This window comes from Triturus cristatus, chromosome 12 (genome assembly GCF_964204655.1).
Source record: "Triturus cristatus chromosome 12, aTriCri1.1, whole genome shotgun sequence".
NCBI classification, from domain to species: domain Eukaryota; kingdom Metazoa; phylum Chordata; class Amphibia; order Caudata; family Salamandridae; genus Triturus; species Triturus cristatus.
Window position 1 is genome coordinate 788,954,530 of NC_140595.1, and position 20,463 is coordinate 788,974,992.

General features: G+C 44.4%; 1 protein-coding gene across 2 annotated transcripts in view; it reads right to left on the reverse strand.

Annotated features, from left to right (window-relative positions):
• TP53 (tumor protein p53) overlaps positions 1 to 1,075 on the reverse strand; it is a 99,273-nt gene extending 98,198 nt beyond the window's left edge. Inside the window, exon 1 of one of the 2 annotated variants that reach the window (XM_085638038.1) lies at positions 1,014 to 1,075. The gene's annotated coding sequence lies outside the window, so the exon portion shown is untranslated. Of the gene's footprint in view, positions 1 to 881 lie in introns of both variants that reach the window. The other variant, XM_085638037.1, reaches the window with a different exon arrangement.
• Between the last annotated feature and the right edge of the window lie 19,388 nt (positions 1,076 to 20,463).

Below are 20,463 nucleotides of genomic sequence, written 5' to 3' on the forward strand. Positions count from 1 at the left end.
GGTCTTCCTCGTTTCTGTAGGCATTATAGTGTTCTACAAAACTAAGCTTAGGCAACAATCGTGTGTCTCAGATTCGTTCACTGGACACGTGGGGATGAAGAAGACGCCATTAGCTGGTCATAACCGTCCCCCTCTGCTCTTCAAACTCCCCGCCATTTTATCCAGTTGTCAGCACTACTACAAATGCTCAAATTCCAAATGCAAATCTCCCCACCCGATACCACGAACACCCAACAGTCACTGACCTGAAGCCACCCAGATAGGGGTATAGGCAGTCGAAGCCTGGAACATCACTCTGTCCAAGCAAGTGCAACAGGGCACTATAGGGGTCCGATGCCATGGCGGGGGCTGAAAAGCACTGCAAAAGCACGCTGGCTCTTCTTTGTAAAAAGTGACGGACTAAAAAAATTAATAGGACCCCCTACATACCTCCACCCCTTTCGTCACCCATCGCTCCACCACTCAAATGCCCAATGGGTAGACGTAAAACTTTGGGCGGGTAAAAAGAGGACCTGGTATTGGACAAAATGCGGGCCGCCCATTGCGGAAGGTTCTCATCTCTAGATTTACTCATGATCACGTCCACTATGACGTCAGAATTGGCGCAAAGAAATTTAAAAGGACAATGGAAAAAATGGTGAGGATTAAATAAAGTCAAAAATTTGGATTGGGCAAAGAAATAGCAAAGGGTTCGGAAAGAGGAGCAGTCTTAAATCTACAAGGCTGGCAGTTGACGGAAACAACAGGGGTCAGAACTAGAAATATTAAGAAAACAAAATTTGGCGGGAGCCCAAGACAGGGGGTGCTCGTAACAGAAATATTCAAAAGGAAAAGTTCAATTAGAGCCTTCTTCGAGTGGAGACACTAAAATCAGATCATACCACGGTAGCCTTCTTCAGGAACTGTGCAATCCTCCCTCAGAAGAAGTTATTCTCCATCGTCGTGTTCCAACAATCCAGTTGTCCTCTTTGAGAAAAAAGAAACCCTTAAATCCATGACTCCTTCAGACCTACCAAACACAAGTTAACGAAGAGCTTTCTTCTGTCTACAGTTCTTGTTGAATTCTCGCGAAACTGAGACGAGCGGTAAATGAGTCACAGCAAATTTTCCCTTTTTCTAGATTTGATAGTGCTGCGTCAGATGAAGCCTCAACGCCCCACCCACGTGGCCTAAAAATATATCCTTCATCACCGCCAAGCTCACAGCTGGGAGCCAAACCACGCCTACCACCCATTCGATCGAAGCAAAGACATCCAGCCCGGTTTTCAAAAGTCCAGTTCAGTGCACAATTATTGCACACCCATTTTGGAGCCCGCTTCATGTACAGAGCTGCTTTGCTTTGTAGCTAGGTTTGCACAAAATAAGTCACACACATACACACTGCAACAGAGATGTCCCACTTTGAAAAATTTAATAAATTGAAAATTTGAACATATTATGTCTAGTAACACAACAGTCCCCCCATCAATTTCATTATTTGTGTTTTACATGTCATGGATGTTCCAAACTTGTTTTATTTATTAATAATATTAATTCAGGAGCTTAGTGCAGCACACACAGTAAGTCAAAACACTTCTAGGCACTTCACTGGTACACAATAATGCTCGAGATCCAGGAGCAAGTGTGAGTTGGCAGCGATATTTGAGCTTTAGTTTAGTTTCTGCGTCACAGTCATCATGTAGGGTTACCAGTGGCTCCAGGTTACTGGGGACACCATGGACCAGTCCTGGGCATTCTTTTAACAACCAAATGCATTCTGGACTTTGTAGTACACAATTACAATGCTTTGTAAAAGGAAAGACCAGAACATAAAAAAAGAGTGTCCTGATGGATTTAATTCCTAAGGAAATATAATTCTCATGGATATAAAGAAAGGATGAAGTGTAGGGAGAGCAAAAGGATGAAGGGGGGGTGCCTGTGAGAAGGGAAAACAGAGGAAAACAGTTTGGAACTTACAGTATGAACTGAGAAAGGGAGAGAGAGAGAATAGAAATCTGGGGGACAGTGAAATTGCTTCAGAGGAAGAAGCCGAAGGTTGAGGCGTCTCTAGAAGTGAGCTTCAGGGAGGGCCAAAGATAAAACTGGGGGGGGGGGGGGCTACCGAGAAACGTTTGAGATACATAAATATACAATTGTGCGTTTATAAATGTATACATGTTTCTTAAAATATTTAAATCTGACTTTGTATGCATGCGTATAAATATCCTTTTATATTTATATATACAAGCACGGGTGATTAGTGTGCCAGTGTGCATACGGTATGTATGTAAAGCGCTCTGATACCTACGGGTCAAACTAGCGCTATATAAAACTTTTAAAATAAAATAAATAAATAAACAAACATAACATACACGTTCACGGAAAGCCGAATGTAAATATTTTATACAAACAACACTGCTTTGAAGTGAAAGGTAGTTAGTTGGACAAATTGATGTGAGTGGCAAGGAGCCATATCTGCTGGTTGTTCTGTCTCAGCTCCTGGCACATTCAACCTCTGTGGTGGTAGGGCCAAGACTAATAAAGCGGGGGCACAGGCCCCATCTGGCCCCCTCTTGAGACGCCAGAGGCTGAAAGAAGAGACTAAGGTACTGCAGAAGAGAGAGCACGAGGGGAGCCGGGGGAAAGACTCGGCACTGCTGAGGAGAGAGGGGGGCAGAAATATATTTGAATAGAAATGGAGGGGAAAGGAAGGCAGAGGGGAGACACGGATGGGGGGCATAGAGGAGAAATCAGTTTGAGAAAGGCTGGGTGAGTTTGTGAGATATAGATACAGGAAGTGAGGAATCATGGAAGAATGAAACTGGGCAGAAGAGAGAGCAGGCACTCTGAGGCGAGAGAGAAGTAATTGACGGTAATAAAAACCTGCGGGGGTCAGGAACTCCTGAGGCGACAGAGAGAGGGGGGCAAAGAAGGGGAATACAGAGACCTCTGGCGAGAGAAATGAGACAGGAAAAGCAGAGAGAACGGCGAATGTGGGGAACAAGAAAATAAGGAGAGCTCGGGGACCGCTGGAGCAGAGATGTCCGAGGCCTCAGTGGGGTGAAAGGCTGGATCGATGGGGAGCACTCCGAGAGAGAATGCAGGAAATGGAGAGAGGAGAGGGCGGGGAGGGCGATCAGGGGAGGTGGGGCAGAGTGGGGTGAGAGTACAGAAGGCGCTGCGGGAGAGAGATGGGCAGCAGAGACCGATGACAGGGAGAAGGCGGACTCCCCACTGCCTGGTGGATGGGAAGGGGCGGGGGACAATCACAGCTGAGGAGAGAAGGGGGTGCAGGAACTGGAGGGGGGGGGCACTGCTGAGGAGAGAGAAGGGGGGCAGACACTAGAGGGACATGGAGGGTGGGGGGTCAGGAACTTCTAGAAGTGAGATAAGCAAAGAAGAGGGCGATGGGGTGGGGTCAATCACTGCTGAGGAGAGGGGGACAGGAACTAGAGGGACGGGGGGGGGGGCAGGAACTTCGAGAAGTGAGATGAGCAGAGGGAGGCCGTGCGCTCTCACAACACTTCTTTGTTTTTCCAGTTTCCGCCCTTTCAACTCTCTCTGCCCAGCCCCCGGCTGCACCGGCCGGGGCCGGAAGGAGGAGGCGGGAGGCACGAGGCACATGATCAGGCCCCTGGCAGCCCTGGGTCTGGTCATGCTCATGGCAGCCTCCACGCAACGCCCCCCCCCCCCCCCCCCATGAGGGACAGCGTACAGGCTCCGCCCCCAGTGCACTGCCAGGGCCAAGGAGAGGGGGCGGGACCCAGCAGACCCCGCCCTTTCTCGCGGGTCCCTTGGGGCAGCACCCGGGCATCCCAGGCCAGCAGGGAACAGGCCCCGCCCCCAGTGCACTGCCAGGGCCAAGGAGAGGGCGCGGGGCTCAGCAGACCCCGCCCTTTCTCTCGGGTCCTTTGGGGCTGCACCCGGGCATCCCAGGGCCAGCAGGGGCTGCAGCCAAGCTTGCCCCCTGGCATGACCGGTATTTTAATATCCCGCCTCTACAAAAATCACCGAAAGCCAGTATTTACTTCGCATTATCAGTGCATACTATAAACTGCAAATGCTAGTAGAAAGTACTTTAAAATGTTTGCTTACAGGTGCCCTAGTGAACCCGGACTGATAAAGTAAACCAAGACAGAAATGGCGTGTTACAAGTGATTACAGGCGACTTCATATAAAGTTCTACTTAAGCATAATGTGCAGCCAGTGCAGAGTCTTAACAGGGAACCGATGGGGGGTATTTTTCTTCGAATGGCGGCAGCCCTACCTGCAGCCTCGTTTGTCACTGTGACTTGGTTGGTCACTGTTGGGCACAGTTGTTTTGCTTCGTCTACTTGAAGGTAGTCAGTAATTAAAGCGCCAAGAGGCCATGAGCGTGCATCAAAGCTCCCTATTCACAAGTTCCTTGCACTAACCTCCCAAGTCCATCATGGACTTGGAACCCCAAACGTAACAAACCCAAGCCTCCAGCGTCGGAATTGGTAACGCAGGCACTCGGGCAATGTCCGAGGGGCCGGTGCAGAGTTCCAACTGTGGGCTGCTTTTTGGAGCAGTCTGTGGGGCAGATTTGGGCCGTGTCGCTGTTGTTCGGATACAGCCAGCGGCCCAGTGGGTGTCTGAGTGGCCTTTCTGGAGGCAGATGGGCGCTCATTACCTCCCGTTTAGCAGCAGGCAGAGTTGTCACTCCCTTTCTCTCCCTGGGCCGGCCCATTAATGTATGCATACTGAGCAGGGCAGGGGGCCTGAGCAGAAGTGGCCTCACTTGTTTTCAGTCACCAGCAAGGCCGGACTGGGAACCAAAACCAGCCCTGGTAAAGTGCTCGGAAGCCCCCCCCCCCATCCCTTCCCCCGATTTGCAGCTATGCTGCAAAAACGGCCCTGGAACAAAAAACGGCCCCAGGACCCAAAACCGGCCCCCACCCGTGCGGCGCACCGGGGGATTGCCCGGTGCCCGCTACGGCCAGTCCGGCATTGGTCACCAGTGTAAACAAATCCGTGCATTTTTTTGTACCCCCCCCTTTTTTTTAAATAAAATTCCCCTGAAGCAGTGTTTTGAGGAAAGGCAATATACAAATGTGGGGAGAGGATGTAGCTTTATGGCTAGAGCAGTCGACCTCGAAACTGGGGAACCAGGTTCGAGTCTCGGCAACGATGCACAACATCCTGCGATTCTGGGCAAATCACTTAATCTCCCCGTGCCTAACAGAAAAAAATAAAAAATAGTGAATGTGTTCAACTGTAACGAAACTGGTGCTCGTGTAGAGTGCTCTGATGCCCGATGTCTCGGGTCTAGTTCGCACCATATAAAACACTAAAAAAAAAAAAAAAAATGTGGGCCACTTTTTTTTTTGCGTGTTCGGGCCGATTTTGAATCCCAATCCAACCCTGCTAGACTCAACCTCTCTAACTTCACCAACGTCTGCCCAGTATGCAATCTCTGCTTCCATTCCAAAGTCCTTAAAAATCCACCAACTAAATTCACCTGTTGGGAACAAAAGCCGGCTGATTGTAATTGCATTTATATAGTGCTTGCTACCCCGGACAAGGCATTGAAGCACTTTTTCGGCGAGTAGCACAGTACTCCGGATTCAAAAAAAGATTAGTGGTATATTAGTGTAGGCAGATATGAAATTAATTTGAGCGGTGGACATGTGAAGAAAAAGGATAGTGGAGGGATAGAAAAGGGAAAGGTTTGCGTTTATATTTCGCCTGCTACCCCTCATGAGGTGTTGGAGCGCTTTTCGGTGGGTAGCATGCTACTCTGAACCCAAACAGGATTATTGGGGAGTTAGTATAGGGAAATATGAAATTAATTTCAGCGGTGGACATGTTAGTCTGTTAGTCGGATTGAAAAGGATAGTGCAGGGTCAGAAGAGGGAAAGGTTTGCATTTATATTTCGCCTGCTACCCCTCATGAGGTGTTGGGGCGCTTTTCGGCAGGTAGCATGCGACTCTGAACCCAAACAGGATTAGTAGGGAATTAGTATAGGGAAATATGAAATTAATTTCAGCGGGGGACATGTTAGTCTGTTAGTCGGATTGAAAAGGATAGTGCAGGGACAGAAGAGGGAAGGGTCTAGAACAGGAATACTCAAAGTATGGCCCCGGGGGCGGCATGCGGCCCTCCTGACCTTTACATGCGACATCCTGATCAACAGCAGCACTGGGCTGCTGTTCACCTGACTCAGAATAAACATTAAACAGATGTTAAATAAACAGGCAAGCTTTTATTAGGTCTATTAAAGTTAAGGAAAGGAAGTAACTAGGTTGTCCTGCACCGATTAACTTTTGAAACATCTTCATTTTTAAAGATATCTTGCAGCAAAAGTGTAAAAATATGATAAGGTCTCTTCAGTATTCAAAAAGTGTATTTCATTAATATGCAGAACCATTTCACCGTAGTATATCAGATATCAGTGCATTCAGAAGTATTTGTTTAAAGTGATAGTTCTCAAATATGAATTTAGAAACATTAAATCAAAACGCAGTACCAATAGTGAACCAAAAGTCAAGGCACTTGCTATGTGCACTTTTAGGGTGACCTGGGTTCCTGTTAAATATGAAAAACACAGTAGAACGTTTTGTATGGCACAGTCCTCTTATACGTGATAATTAGGGCTCCCGGTTTTATGGTATTTATTTTTTTAACATTTCCGTCTGTATTTATCCGTATTTATTTTTTTGTCATTTTATCTGTATATATCTGTATTTATTTTTGTCGCAAGCAAAAAAAGACATTGCAGCTAGTATTTTTCCACATTTATTTAAATAGACAGTGCACACGGTTGTTATAGGTTTAGCTATAATGTATATATGTGCCAAATTAAGTAAACACAATACAGTCATCTGAAAACTTTGCCACAGATTACTTGCAGTATTAGTGAGCTGCTGCTGTGTTACAATATTGAAAACACTGTCATTAGCCATGATTATTAAATGTAAACACGTTTAGAATTAGGCAAGTGCACCTGTGCACTTTCAGTGAACTGAAATTAGCACCCCACCCCCCGAAATTTGGCTCTAGTAGCGCCTCTGCCAACTACGGTGGCCTGCAGAGGACACGACGTGACTGTAGTTTCACCTCTGAATTCCTTTGCTACTTGCATACGAGCGTGGAAAGCACGTGCCCTCTGGGGCACAGAGCACTCACACAACATGTGTTCCCACATTGGCCCGGATCAGTTGTGCTGCAAGGCGCTTTCAATTCATCGCCTTCACGTTTGACACCATTGGTTGTCTCTGCATTCAGAAAACAAAGGCTGAACATTCACAAGGTGAGAGGCCTGTCACTAGTGCAAGGGCCCCTTGAGCCAAGCAGAGGGGTCCCCTCATATCAGCTTCGACCTTTGCACCCATGAACCCAAGAGGGCACATGTAAGTAACTTTAATGTCATTTAAACCCTGAATTAGGATAGAACACGTAATTGTGTGCACCACTGCTCACTACCGGCATCAGTGAAAGTGTGCAATGCTGGCAGCAAACACGTGTGCCTGTTATCACAGCGCTTCCAGAGCAATGCTGCTGTAAGGCACTACGAGGCAGCTGCCCGGGGAGTTACTAGGTGGGTAGCGGCAGATTGCCCCTGGAGCCACCAGCCACGATCGTAGGGCACAGGCTTTGCCTCAAGGTGCACAAATGAATGCCCTGGTGAAGTAGGCGTTCCTCTTCAAGGCTGCTGGGCACAGACCTGGGCACCTCATTTTTGAGTGAGGTGCTGCAAGACGTGCACCTGCCCATGGGGGCACATTGAGTACTCTTAATAAAATACACGGCAGCAAAGCACTGCGTGTGTGTGCAAGATCATGTGTGAATCACTCGTTCTTGCACTGTGCACACACCTGGCTGCCCCTCTTTTGGGTGAACTGCTAAAAGAGACTGGCACACAACGCCCATTGTGCTCAAAGGGCTTCAGCCCCCACCCCCCTCCCGCCCCCCTTGTGTGTCAGCCCGGGCTAAGAGAGCTTCCCAGGCACACACAAACATGAGCTTATTGCAGCTGCACTCGAGTACTTCACAGGTCTTTAAAAGACCATTTAAGCGTTAACCAGGCGCCTGCCAGAGATTAATGGCCCAGCAGGTGTTAATGTGGGCAGGCACACACCACAATCAGGAAGAGGGGCATGGCAGCCAACCCTGGGCTGGAGCACGGATTGCCGCACAATTCTCGGAATCCGATTGGGTGTATTTTTCCGCTTCTATTTAGAAATACAGACGGAAAAAAATACTTTTCCGTCTGTATTTATGTGTAAAAATCCGTTTAAACGGAAAACCGGGAGCCTTAGTGATAATGAAGAAAAAGAAGGGAAAGTGACATAAATCAATTGCCTAAAATCACACAATTTGGTATAGTAGGGGAGCTGGGATTAATCCCAAGTTTTCTGTTTTCACATTGTGCAATTCAGCCACTAGATATATATGCTTTGCTTCTCCTATACCCAGCTTACCGCCCCCTCCCTCCTCCACCAGACCACCACCCTGCTGGCATCAATGTGGCCCTCTGTCACATCACAAACCAAACTTTGTGGCCCTTGGGAACATGTTTGCAAGTACCCATGGTCTAGAAAGTGTTTTTTTGGAGCTCATAGCAGGAGGAGGAGGTTTGGGATGAGTAAAGGGGAGGTGAAGGGGGGACGAATCAGAGGGAAGGGTTTAGAAAGGCTTGTTTGGGAGATCTGTATAGTAAAAGAGGTATGAGATGATGCAAGGAGGAGTAAAGGAGGGAAGAGTCTAGAAATGGTTATTTTGGGGATCACATAACATCATGGGGTTTGGGATGAGTCAGAGAGTGGAGGTAGACAATATACTGAGAGAGGTATAGGGTGAGACATAGAGAAGTGCATTGGAGTTGGTGAAAAAGAAGTAAAGTAACAAATATAAAGATACTTAAGTTCATGGAAGGTATATATGTATAAGGAATTACATTTATGCAGATTTAAGTTGTATTTAATAAACTCAGACTTTCAAGTGTTGCTGTACTTTAAATTAATTTTTTATTTTTGTAATAATTCAGTAGCGAAGCCAATTGTAGATAAATAGTTATGCTAAAAATGTACTTATTTATGCAGTGACCTATATACATGTTAAACATAGAATAATATAACCATAAGTCATATGTACATTTGTTACGCAGAACGAATGAATATATATTTATAAATATAATTATTATACACGTTTATACAAAGCAATACACATATGTAGGTAGACAGCTTTCGTCCAAATACATGCTTATATATACAGGGATATGCTGAATATTGATGTTTGAATATGGTGGTTATATGGGGAAGAGCCAGCTTTTGAGTAGTAGATCTATGGATCTTATGTTTGGGGGTACAGAGTTCCATAGTTTGGCTGCTTGAACAGAGAAGGATGTGCCACCTATGTTTTTTTTCTTGAACGTTGAGATTTTGAGGCGAGGTGCCAATCTAGAGCGGAGGTTCCTTTGTTGAATGTGTACGGTGATTTTATTCTGGCTGAAGAGCGGTCCTGTTCCATGTACCGCTTTGTGGGTGATACAAAGCAGCTTGAATGTAGATCTTCTCACAACCGGTAACCAATGTAGGCTCTTCAAGGCAGGGGAGATGTGCGTTTTTGGCTTTATATGTAAGAGCAGTTTTGCAGCAGAATTCTGAATCCTTTGTAGTCTTTTCATGGTCGTTAAAGACGATCCGTGGTAGAGGCTATTGGCGTAATCGAGTTTAGACAGAACAAGAGCGATAGTAGCCTGGACCTTGTGTGGAAATCCCAGATGGAGGAAGATAGGTCTCAGAGTTTTTATGGTAACGAAGCTTGATCTTGCTAGTTTGTCTAATTGGGTGTTCACTGATAGCTTAGAGTCCATGGTAATCGCAAGGTTTCTTACTTCCTTTGATACTTTAGGCGGTGTTCCCAGATAGTCAGGCCATCATGATTGGTCATCATTTTTCCAATCTCCACATGTGAGTATTTCTGTTCTGGAAGTATTCAACTTGAGATGGATCCATGTCATCCACTGATCCAAGGCTCTGAGGGAACTGAAAGTTTGTGAGTTTCCAATGTCTTTGGGGCTTTCCAGTCTAAGGAGTATTTGTGTGTTGTCTGCATAGTTATAGAACGTGAGGTGAAACTGATTGATCAGTGCTGGTAATGACTTCATGTAGATGTTGAAAAGCATGGGTGAGATGATAGAGCCTTGAGGCACCCCAGCTTTTGTGATTTACAGTTTGGAAAAGATTGGGGAGGTATGGATAGCATTAGTTTTGTTATGAAGGTAGAATGTGATCAACTCGAGAGCAGTTCCCTCTATACCTGCTTTGTAGAGTCTTTGTATTAGACTGTTATGGTCAACCGTGTCAAAGGCAGCTGAGAGGTCCAAGCGAAGTAGTGCAGCAACCCCGTTCCGGTCAACTGTGTTCTTAAGGTCATCCCAGATGGCAACAAAGGCAGATTCTGTGCCTTTTCCTGAACGGAATCCCATTTGGAAGTCTGAAAGTATGGAATTCTCTTCAATGAATTTTGACATCTGGGCAAATGCTGCTCTTTCTATCAGTTTGCTCGGGAAAGGTCCATTTGTAATCTGTATGTAGTTGTTGGGGTTAAGCGGGTCCAGATTTATTTTCTTTAGTAGTGGGCATATGGGTAACTTTTTTACATCTCCTGGAAATATTCCTGTAGTTAAGGAATTGTTGATGATCCTTCTTACGGGTGTGGCAGCAGAAGTAGTTAGAAGAATTTTCTTGAGAGTTTGCGGTGGACACGGGTCAGAAGGACTACCATTAGGTATGCTTGCTTTGACCAGGTCCGTAAATCATTGTGTTATATTTGTTGGAAGGAAAGCAGAGGTGGGGTTAGCATACTCTTGCAGTGTTTTTTTTGGAAAAGGGATGGTACTAGTGTTTTTTCTTTGTTTGAAATAGGAGCACAGCGTGTCTGATTTGGTTGTGTAATGATTTGCCAGTTTGTCTGTGAATTCCTAAATAATGGGATGAGCTCCTTCTAGGCAATTTGGTTTACGAAAATCAGTGAGACATTTATAGAATTCTTTATTTGCACATTTAACATTTTGAATTCTGTCTGAATAGTATTTCTCCTTAGCTTTTGTTTGTTGCTGACTTGTATAATCTGTTAAGTTTCTGTAGGTGAAGTTTGTCTTGATTGGTGTTTGTTTTCAACCAGGTATGTTGTAGTTTTCTGATTTGCTATTTTATCTCTTTAGCTCTGCATTTCTCGAAGGTGCTTGTTTTCTTTTGTTCTGTTGTGTTGTTTTTAGTTGTATTGAGATATCAAAAGCTTCTTGTAGACACTCATATAATTTTTTAACAGAATTTATTGTGTCTAGATCTGTACTGGTTGTTTGTTGTGTTTCTAAGTGTTCAAAATTGAGTTTGTTCTCCACGCCAATGCGTGGATGCATGTACGGTGGTTTTAGGTGTGTTCCATTGTGTTGTTTTATGTTGGAAAGCAAGCAAATGGTGGTCTGGCCATGTGACTGGAGTCGTCCTTTGAAAGGTAACTAGTTCTGGTTAGGCAAAAATGGCATCTAGGATGTGTTCAGGGATGTGTGTGGGTTTGTGGATGATCGGATATAGGTTCAGTGCGTCTTAGCCAGCTATGATTATTTTTGGATGGGGCATTTTGGGACTGTCAAACCAAATGTTTAGGTCACCCAGAATGCATAGATTGGAGTGTAGTGTTATCGGGTTTGAAACTGTGTCTAGAAGTGTGTCTGGGACTGTTGCATTGCTAGTTGGAGGTCTGCAAAGGAGCAGGAAGTTACAGGAGGAAGATGTTGTAGGGTTGCATCTGGTGAAGAGGGCCTCACAACCTTGTATGGAGATGTCGTCCGCTTTAGTGATATGTAATGTTTGCCTGAACACAATAGCTAGGCCACCTCCTCTTTTGCCTATACGATTTTGTGTGATAATTTGATAGCCTATAGGAACGGATTCTTGCAACACTGGAGCCATGTCATCTCCCAACCATGATTCAGTTATGAAGAGTATGTCAGGTTGTGTGTCAGTGAGAAGGTCATAGATGTGATGCTTGTATTTTGAGAGTGATCGATCATTTATTAGTAGACAGTTTACAGAATGTGCTTTGGTGATGGTGTGACTTTGTTTTGTAGAAGACTGAGCAGTATTTTGAAGGCTTGTAGCAGGTGTGCCCTAGTGCTGGTATTAGCCGTATGAGGATAGCAATAGTGGAGCTGTTCTGTATCGTGCTCCTCGTCAAGCAGGCGAAGAAGGCATTTTGATGGATCTGCGTGTGTAGGTGGTGGAGATGGTGGTTGAGAGTGAGTTGGTGAGCTATGTTGTTTTTGTAGAGTAGCCTTGTTGTGCAGTAGACATGGAGGTGCGAAGTTGTGAGGAATGGTAAGTTGCTTATTTTGTTTGTGCCTGTTTAGGGTGGAAGGTGTATGAGTTAGGGGTGGTGGTGCAGCATGTGAATCATATTGTAAGGTTCTAAATTGTGCAAGGGATGAGAGGTGGTTAAAAGAGAGTTGCTGTGTAGCTGTATATGTGTTAGGTGTGGGGGAAGAGGGAAAGGTTGGCAGTGGAGTTGGTTTCGGGTGTATATTACTTGTGTAGCCAGGTAGGTGGGAGTGGGTGTATGTTTTTAGTTTGTGACAGAAAGTATTATGAGGTGTTGTGTGTGTGAGATTTTGTTGTGCTGGTGTGTGTGTTATGTTTAATTTTTGATGAGTAGTGAGAAGAGGTGATGATGTATTTGTTTTCTGAGAAGAATTTGTATGTAAAGTATTGTTGGTGAGTGGAAGCTTCAAGGTAAAGGGGGTGGTTATGTGTTTTGGAAGAGAGTGTATGTGGTGTGTGAGAGGGGATGAATAAGAGTAAAGAGTGTTTTTGTTAGATTTGATTGCTACAAGAGGCAACGTGTGGTGGAGTGGAGTTTAAGGGTTGTGTAATTGTGTTTTTTTCATATAAAGAAGAGGGGGTGTTGAAAAAATGGAAGGCTGAGTATAGGTTTGTTGGTGAAAGACCCTTTTGCTTACTTCAAGGCAAATTAGAAGCAGTGTTGGGCTGTAGATAATGTTTCTTTCCACCCTGAAACTTTAGACCCAACTTTGTTAGGTGAGAGGGTTTTGCATGAAGGAAGAAGTTATATTAGGTTATGATTATTTGTAAAGCAGGCTATCACCCTGGTGGGTGTACTGGCAATGAAACAGGTGTAATTCTAGCATTGAGTAGGGCTGGGGGGGGGGGGGTCTACGTGAAAAGGAAGGGCTTTAGGTTCTCGCAAAATTAAAGAATTGAAGAAGTGTGGAAATATGGATTTTTATGATCAGTTATGTCCCCTATCTTGGACCCCAACGGTTTCATGTATAAGTCACAAGTACATGTATGTTCCCTCCAGTTCCAGTTATGAAGACGCAAACACATGTGCGTCCACCGTCAACATGTCCTCTTTCAGATCCGCCATGAATGGGCCGGATATTCTATTCCTAAGTATGAAAGGCCACCGGCTTTATATGGTTCATTTATCCCATTTTACAGTCCAGGCGAGTAGGCCCTGATTCTGCCATTAAGCCTTTTCCTGCCTTCTGCCTCTGAAAGCTCCAGTCTGAGCTCACATCTGTATCCATGAACTTTGTCCTACTCCCTGCGCGGCTAACGGTGCCTGACTCGGCCTGTCTGCCTGCCAAAAACTGTATTTCACCTTCAAGATTATCTGCTCCGCCCCTCATCCAATGCATTCCTGTCTAGTAACTTAAGTAAACATTCTTCCAACTACCGAGCAAAGGGCCCGGCTTCTCTGTCTTTATGCAAGTAATTCATAGCCCTGTTACTATGGAAGATTTCTGCCCTTGCATCTCATGTAGACACTTAGACGCTTGTACACGCACTCACAGTCAGTATAGAATAGATTTTGTTCGAGAGACCTTTCCTTTTGGATAACATAGTTCTTTAAACATAGGATGTTAGATATGATTTGGGATTAGGTTGACTTGACCCCCCAGACTTTTGTCTCCACATGTAGAGCTAAATGTCAAGTCCCCTTCACCCCCTAGTTGCACGTCAAATCACACGTCATGCTGCTGCGCGCGCATCTCTGCCAAGTATTTTTGCTGACATTGCGAAATTCTTTCATGGAACCACCCATTTGTGACATCATACCTAATGACGTTCTTTAGTTACGCCTAGTTACACCCATTTTAGTTACGCATGTATGTCTTTATCTCTGTTATCAACTGTTACGCCTCCTGCATCTGTTTCACTGTAATGCCTCTTCTATAAAAATGATTACCTGTCAATAATGTATTGCCCTTCACTTCCTGAACCTCCGTGGTGATGGAATATGAAGCCCACAATTCGAATTGTTATTGGAATAAAGCCCGTTCCGAATCTCTAATACCACGGATTCTGCCTCTTATTTTACTGAGCTATTCTTATTAATTTTCCGCATCAAATTAAGTACCGGTAATTAAATTATTTACCACATATATGGCGCCCGAATAGGGACACTTTCTCATCTCACGCGCCGGAGGTGCATTGCAGGCCCGGTCTCCTGCCACAGCTGGACGGACAACAACGCGTACCCACAGGATTTCCTGTATCTCCCTCCTGCTGAGCGGGGGTAACTGAGGCTGCGATCAACACCCAGACGAGGCGGTGAGAAGTGCGAAGTATCCCGACCAGAGCCTAGCTGAGAGAGCAAGATCCGAGGTATACAGAGGCCCACCAGGTTCCGAAGTTCCGAAGTTTCGAGTCGAGTCCAGTCCGGTCCAAGTCCAGTTCAGTTCAGTTCCGAGGCCTTCAGTTCCGAGCTACCCGGTGAGTACCATTGACGGGGAGGCGTTCTGACGTGCACATAGGTTGTGCCGGTCAAGACGGGTTTGGGTACACAAATCCGGTCTGCACTGTTTCAGCAGTGTATCTGTACTGTTTAGCAGTATATCTAGTATGTCTAGTATATAATTAGGGCTCCCGGTTTTCCGTTTAAACGGATTTTTACATATAAATACAGACGGAAAACAAGTTTTCCTTTGTCTGTATTTATATGTAAAAACGGGAAAATACTAGCGCATTTTGCGGCGCTGCTGTGCTCCAGCAGAGAGTTGCAATACAGGATGGTATGGTGATTGCTCACCACAGAGTAAGTATCGCCTCTGGCGTTATCAGTTTTTACAACAAAGCCTCGTTTAGAAGTGACTGGTCTTTTAAAGACCTGTGAAGTACTCTGGTGCGGCTGGCAGCACAAAAACCCGGGAAGCTGTCTCAGTCCGGACACCGTTGTGTAGAAAGGGGAGGAAGAGGTGTCTGCATGAGACATTATAGGGACTGCAGTTCACGGATTGGTGAGCTGTTGAGCCTTTAGATATAGTTTTCCCTCTTTTTGTTATCAGGAAATGTGGTTTCTTTGTGTTTTAAGCAAGCTTGGTAAAGCTGCTGTGGTTGATAAAGTAAGGACATATATTCACAATCCTCCCCTACGTGCTCTGATAGGTAGGAGATTTTACATTTCAAAGCCTAAAGCTAACTTGCAGAGTGGCCAGGACTGGCAGGTATGGGAGAGTGAGGGCGGCTACACACTCTGGGAGGTGGCAGATGTAAAGCGAGCCCCAGAGCGACGTTTTTAGTGCTTTAGAAAACACTTTAAATAAATAAATGTGCTGGAGTTGAAGGAAGGAAATCTGGAATTTATCATAAGTGAAGTCAGAAAACCAGCCATGTACAGCACGCTCATGTTTCTCAGTCCGGACTATTGAATTAATTTAAGGGAAGAAATGCATCTTCAACAGTGTTTCATGCTAAGAAATTTCTCCGTCCGAAGGAGGGTTGCACCCCGTTGAAGAATTTCACAGGTGTTATTTCAATCAAGATTAACATATCACTACGGAGACAGTGGAGCGTTGGATTGAATTCTCTGCAGGTACAAGTGTACATATGACATCTTAAAGACTGTGTCTGATACAAGACTAGTTGAACTGTTTGTGATGTTTTTGTCATATTTTTAGTCATATTTTGTTTTAGGTGTTTTCACTTTTCGAGTAATGAAACAAGCATTCATGTTTTATAATTTTGTTTTTACTAATTATGTAGTTTGGATGCATCGTCAGTTTCTGGGGAGGTGGGCAAGTGGGATTCGCGAGCACGTGTTTATGATATTTTTTGTTATAGTTGATCAGAATACAAACTGTTAGTGGGGAGAGCATCGCGCGCGTTGAGGTTACTGACACATGGTTGGATAACCGAGGTATAGCAGCGGGGTAATGAGTCACGGGGTTGGGAGCACGTAGAGTGATTGGGCACATGTAGATGTGAATGTGGTTTAAAAACAGGTGCGAATGGTTGTGATGCTGCACAAGGATATACGGTGATTTTTGTTTTTTTGAAATAAGGAAACAGTAAAGTGCAAGCCACCCTCACTGTGCAATCTGTGTCAGTTAGGGTATGGAAAATCCCGATATTATTCCCAATTCAAAAATGATAACATGAAATTTAGAAAGCAGTGTTGGGCACAGAAACGCATGCTTTTTTCAGATAGCATATTACTCTTGTCTAGTGCTTAATTTGAATTGAGTTGCTTCCAGGTGTTTATAGCGGGGCACAATTGGGTTGTAGTTGAAGGCAGAGTGAGTTTCTCTCAGTGGGGCAGTATGGTGTACAGTGTGGGAGAGGAGGTGGCACTCTGTGCCGATGACAGAAACTGCAAGGCTCTGAGACAAATGGCTTTTGATAGCACTTTTAGGCATATTTGGGAGATTCTGCGAATGGCAAAGTTTTCAGATTAATGTATTGTGTTGACCAATAACAAACGAGTGCATGTGTGCATTGTCAATTTACATAAATGTGGAAAAATACTAGCTGCAGCATCGTCTTTTACTTGTGGGAAAAATAAATATGGATAAATACAGATAAAATGCCCCAAAAATAAATATGGATAAATACAGACGGAAATGGCAAAAATATAAATACCATAAAACCGGGAGCCCTATATATAATTCAGAATTACCTAGTTAGTGCCGAGTATTATGCTTAGTGACTAGTTCCCTAAATGGCCATCATTGTTGTTCATTAAATGTTAAATGTTAAATGTTTTAAATACGTTCTGCATATTGTGGTGTGAATGACTGTTCGTTATTGTGTTTTGTTGTATTAAACGTGTTCAAAATTAGGTATCAGATCAGTTCTCAATATGCCGCTCTTTTCGAAATTAAGACAGATCAAAACTAGAAAAGGGGTACTCGAAGAAGCTGTTCCCATTCCTCCTAGGGACACTCCAGGGTACTTCATGTATCATAAACATGGCCTAGACGCCATATTATTTCTTGATTTATGGGTAGACTACACCAAGGAATTACCAGAAAGTCAGAGGTGGCCCGCAGCTGGGACCTGGGATACAGATTGCATCATGAAAGTAGAGGAAGAATTATGGAAAAAGAAAGCTAGACAATCACAGAAAGATGCCATTGAATTATGGCGTAAAGAATCATATAGACGTACAGAAAAAGCACTCAGACAGGAAGAGAAAAGTAAGGAGAATTCAAATAAAGTCCGAGAAAATCTATTAATTGAAGAAGGTACCCGAGCAAAATCAGAACAAGTAGACAGACAAAGAAATGCCCTTATGAATGGTATGTATCCTCTTCTGGCCGAAGGGTTACCTAAGGCTACTCCGGAGATACCAAAAGACTTGCCACCTCCATTGTTTCTGATAAAAGCACATCCCAAAGGGCATCCCAGAACCGCAGAAGATGTTTTCCTTTCCTCTTATTTAGACGACGCAGCTCCCGAGTATGCTAATACTGCACCACATAGACCGCCTGCCGAGGGGGTTCAACGCCAAGACCCTCCGTCTGTACCTCCGCAACAACAAACTCCGACACAAGTTCCGGCAAGCACATCTGTTTCTACAGCTGTACCCACACCTATGGTTGCTATATCACGTTCAACGAATCCTTTCACATCCAGCACCCCAGGCGGTGCTACAGGAGGTACAACAAACATTTTTTCCACGCCACCCAGAGTAAATAAACTTTCCTTTCAAGAATTAGCCCACCAACGTACGCCCAAACTAGTAACTCCCGACATGCTTAAGGAACTTCTAGTAGATTGTAGATATGACCCTGTGCCCGGCAAAGAGGACGAAATGCTGCTGGCATCATTACGTATCCGACGAGCTGCAATATATTTAGGGAGGCTACCAGGAATGACTACACATTTAGAAAATATATATCACTTTGTCCAGTCAGGGCGAGATTCTGAAAGTATTAATAGAGCCATGGAGTACCAGAAAGTGGAGATACAGGGGGAACTGTTACGTTTCCTCATAAATTGTGTGATCAGAAATCAAGACCGACCAGGGGTAAATCCGGAAGAAATGCGAATTCTTACCACATGGAGTCGGAATATATCAGAGGGGAGACATGATAGACTATTAAGTATAGTAGCTATGTGCCGAAAGATCCGCAAAGAAGTAGAACGAATACACGAAGAAAGATTAGCGGTAGACCAGCCTGAACAAAACGAGGAGGAGGAAGAATTAGAACTGCCCACAGGACAGTTAGAAACCATGGCCTATGTAGGTAGAGGAAGATCTTGTAATAATACTAGATGCTTTACTGATCCGATACGTCCGATACGTCCAGATAATAACAGAAATTTCCAAACCCCTATAATAAATATAAGGTCCCCCGAACATTCGTTCCAAGCCGCTGACAAATTACTCCGAGAACGAAGGGGTTATCATATACTCGATTCTATGGACGAACAAGAATTAGCCAGGTCAGCCGTTCACTGGGTTGACAGTCCCGGAAAATATAGTGATGATACACTAGCGCACACGTTTTTGAACCTCACCCCAGATGAACAGCGTTTAGCTGGTATCTACATGATTCAACAACTCCTTATATTATATAAAAGCCAACACTCCGATCCTGGTCCCTTACCTGATATATTGACTGAATTACTCACAAATAAATGGAGAGGTTCAGGTACTGAGTTAATTAGAGAAATACTAGAATCCAGAAAGCAGTACATTCTTTTTGTATGCCCCGAACATGTCTCACTGCCCATCAAGGAAAGAACGACGTATTATATGGATAGACAGAATCCCTTACGCGAAGTGCACCCGATAAAAGGTGATGACAATCAGTTTAAACGTGTGTTTGTATACACACCCATATCTAAAATGGAACTATTAGAAATGAAGAAAGTGGTACCCAGTCATGACAAAGACCCAGCGGGTTTCCACCGTGAAATTAAAGACATGTTGCTCATGGGAGAGTATACCTATCCCGACATTATGAAAATATTAAAGGTATTAATGCCTGCGGGCATTTACGAAAAACTCAAAGAAAAGGATTGGGAGGTGGGAGACCAAAAGATAGATTGGACAGCATTAGAAAACGAAGAAACAGCTCGAGGTCCAGGTTCAGGGCTTGGGGAAAAGACCAAAATACTACCAGGTTTATTAGTACAGGTACTGCCACGTTTATTAACTACGAAAAAGGAAGACTGGGGTGCAATCTCAGCCTGTAAACAAAAGCAAGATGAAGACACTAGTGATTTCTATGCCCGATTCGAAAAATGTTTTGGTATAAATAGTGGAATAAAAGCAAGTAGCGAATCGTATCCACATCTGTTTGTGACAAAATTAGTTGAAAATTCCTTGCCCCAAGTTAAGAATAGAGTATTGAAATTCGAGAGTACCTGGCAAGGTAACACTCCGTCACAAATGTTACAAATGCTACAGTACCATCACAATAGAATTAGAGAGGAACAAGAACATGAACAAAGACGCATGAAAGACACGAAAATGAAAATGCTAGTTTCCCAGACAGTTCCAGCTGACGGTCATAAAAAGGGTATGACACAGTCCAGTGATTCAGCAGGGTCTGTAAAAGGGACATGCAACTATTGTAAACAGCCAGGTCATTATATACACGATTGTCCAGTCTTAAAACATAATATCGCCACAGGTATTACAAAAGAAAGACCACGGCCACTTAGACAGGATCAGAACCAACAAGGAGCCCCGCAGCATGCACAGTCCATGCCAGCTCCGCAACAGTCTATGCCAGCTCCACCACCGCAGCCTATTGCTGCCACACAAACAACGACACGACAGATGTACCAGACCGCACAGTATGACTATCCTGATTATCAACGATACTCATGAAACAGCCTAGAGAGGGAAGTTGGCTTACCCCTTATCGAGGTCCCTGTAGATCAAGAAGGACCTTATGTACACAGTGAACTATTAGGCCAAGATAGAAAATTTTTACTTGATACAGGGGCAAGCCGAACAACCATAAAACGTAGTGAAGTTCCAGGGGCACCCCTCTCAGGCTCACAGAATATTTCCCTTGGTTTTTCAGGAAAACCTATCATTAACGAAGTATCACAGCCTCTTCCACTTACGATTGGTCCCTTGACACGAACTACAGATTTATTGCTTACTAAATCATGTCCAGAAAACCTGTTAGGTATAAAAACATTGAAAGCTCTAGGAGCTATAATATGTTGTTCTCGGGAAGGAGTAAGATT